Genomic DNA, 3,056 nt, shown 5'->3' on the forward strand with positions numbered 1-3,056 from the left:
CGCTTTAGCCTTGGTGCTAATTTACAAAGATGAATGCTTGAGTACCCAAGATGCTTAAGTTTGTTAGTACATGTAAATGGTTAATTCTGTGCTAACAGTCAAGGTATTAAATGGGTAAAGCCTAACAACCTAGCCTTTGATGTAACTTTACTGAAGCTCCGAAGGTTGAAGTTATCTCTCTGTTATTTTAGAAATGCTTTCATGCTGGCGAAAGAGTCTCAGTCAACACGTGTACTCAGTCTTCTTCAGGACCATGTTGATAGGATGGCCTTAGGACAGAATCTAGGTGACACTTTTGCTATTGGTTTCAATAGGTAAGTGTTTACATGAAAAGACTAGTTAACACTAAATGGAGGTTTAACATAATTAGAAGTATTATACATAAGGTGAGTGAGATTTCATAATCTGGTTCAGGTAGTTTTGGAATGGCAGAGAGTTAGTCCACTTCATCAGCCAGAATTCAAACAAAAGACTAACTAGTTAGAAGGACCAAAGGGTACAGCATTCTTTTTCCCATGACTTTTAAGACCTTTATCCTTAGGCATCCCAATGTCGTACTTTCCACTCCATGTATAACTTGTATTCCTGGGGAGAAAAATGATTGCACATGTTTGATATTGCTAATTTGTTATTTGGGTCTTGAAATGGCTATTTTAGAGGAAAATCTTCTACTATCCTTTGGGCATTATGTCCTCTACCCTCCTGCTTGAATTTTTCACGAAACGAAGGGGTTCCCTAAGTACAAGGAAGACAGTTCTAATTACACGTTAGAAGGAGGGGAAAACTAGGTGTGAAGGCTCACGCCTATAATCCCAGCACTTTGGGAGGGTTAGGCAGGATGACTACTTGAGGCTAGGTGTTCAAGAACAGCCTGGGCGGCATAGGTAGACCCCATCTCTTAAAAAAAGAAAAAGTAGCCATTGGGTGGTGGTGCCTGCCTGTATTCCTAGGTAGTCAAGGGGCTGAGGCAGGAGGATCACTTAATCCCAGGCGTTTGAAGCACCAGTAAGCTATGATTGTGCCACTGCATCCCAGCTTGGGTGACAGAGTGAGACCATGTCTCTAAAAAATTTGGTAAAATCTAAAAAAGGGAAGGGAATTAAAGGACCTTTCAATCATTCTGTCGGTTCTGGTGCTGCCTTGTTGCTATTGAGACTGGTCCTGCAGTCTGGGAAGGATTGCCCTTTGCTACCAGGGTGCCCTCACTGACCCAGATCCCGCAGTCTTCATGGTGATACGTACTTAGATTTCAAAGCTACTTTTTTTTAGATCACATTCAAATGCTTAATTGCTCAGCCATCATTCCCAAAACACCAGTACTCTGCTCTGGCAGTCGGGCCTCATAGCTTTAGCCACACACATAGTGAGCAAGTTGACCTTTCCCTCACACTCAGAACTGTCTGTGGAGTACTCATGTTAGCCTAGACTTAGCCTAGACCTTTGAGCAAGGTCTCAAAGGTAATGGTCGGTTACCCTTTGAGGCCTTTGTCTGTCTTTTCTACAGCAAGTAGTAGTTGGGACTGTTCTAAAGTGTCAGAGAGGTTCAAAGAATGTTACAGGAAGAGATGAGAATTTCCTTACTTCTTTGCTACCACATCTGTATCCTGAGGGCCCTTTCTATCCCGTGTAGCACCTTTTCTTAGGTAGTAGAAGTTCCCATATTGTCCTTCCCCAGAGTAGTGGTCACCAACTCACAGTTGGCCTGGCAAGTGACCTGTTTACTGTTAGCAGTGAAAACCTCCCAAGCCACTTGCGTGTGTGTGTCATGTTCTAAAATTATTTTCAGATTCTTCCTAGCAAGAAAGCCATTCAACAGAATTCTCTGAATCTAAAGTAGAATAGTTGAATTTAACAGAGCCAAGCTTCATCCATGAGTCATCAGTATCCACAAAGAAAAGTAGGGCTTTGTGTTTGCTCCGGCAGCATATACACTAAAATTGGAACCCTGCAGAGAAGATTAGCATGGTCCCTGCCCAAGGGAGACATGAACATCGGTGAAGCGTTCCGTGTTTTATGCAGTCCCTGAAACATCATTTGCCCATTTGCTGACTAGCTCCAAGGTAACAGTGTGTGTCAAGGCAAAAACAGGTGACACCCAATATTAAAATTGTGTTGGGACTTTCAGTACAGAAATAGTCCCGTAATATGATCTGTGAAATGTCAATGGAGCTCAGTAGTGTGGAATGTTGTGTGCAAATATGTTGTTAGTACTTAGAAATGAGAAAATGTCAACTTGCATTGCCTTTGTTCAACTTAAATAAAAATAGGGTTTTGCCTTCCATGTCAGTTGGAGACGGGCATGGAGATTAAGCATCATTCTAGCAAAGATCTGCTGATTCAGAGTTTGAGCAGGTAGAGGAGGAACAGTAGTAGTCCAAGTTAGGTTATGACATCCATTAATTTTCTGCCCTTGCTGTGATTAAGTAGCTCAGTAACAGTGGACAATTATGTTATCCCATTTACTGAAGTAATATTTATAATAAATTTTGTTAAAATTATGAAACAGGTGAGATTCCCTGAATTACAAGCCACAAACAGTAGAACAAGGAATAAACAAGGGTGGGACTTAGTAACATTTTTGAAAACTGTATCATTTGAGTATTAGTACCTATGGAAAAATACAATTGTGTTTTGTTTGGGATTCCAAAATCATTTCAGCCATAAAGTTCAAGGACAAATTATTCCATTGATTCCCTATCTTTCTGAGCCTTGTAAAAATGTTCTCTCATTAAATGTTGTTTTAGAGCCCAGTGAACTAAGGCAGTAAAATCCTTATTTTTAGAAGGCAGTGAGCCTGAGAGAAGCAACTTGTCCAAGAACAAATAGCTGTTGCTTACAGAGAGCTAGGACTTCTTCTGAGTTCAGGACACGTTGCATCATGTCAAGGGACCTCTGGTTAATTCACTGCTCTATACTCCCTTCATGAGTACTTCACCTTACTTTTCTTCTTTAACTAGAAGCTTAATAAGAAGTTTGTTGAGCTTACAAACTTGAGGTATATGGGATAATTAAAGATCTGTTATTATAATAGCTCTGATATTGTCTGAAATACTCTT

The 3,056-nt window shown here is 40.5% G+C and overlaps 1 non-coding gene across 1 annotated transcript; it reads left to right on the forward strand.

The window, feature by feature from the left end:
* The first annotated feature begins 1,907 nt into the window (after nt 1–1,907).
* Nucleotides 1,908–2,014, forward strand: LOC123639004. Its single transcript, XR_006735574.1, has one exon. It is a non-coding gene; the product is annotated as a U6 spliceosomal RNA (small nuclear RNA).
* Nucleotides 2,015–3,056: the final 1,042 nt, after the last annotated feature.

This window comes from Lemur catta, chromosome 5 (assembly GCF_020740605.2).
Source record: "Lemur catta isolate mLemCat1 chromosome 5, mLemCat1.pri, whole genome shotgun sequence".
Taxonomy (NCBI): Eukaryota; Metazoa; Chordata; class Mammalia; order Primates; family Lemuridae; genus Lemur; species Lemur catta.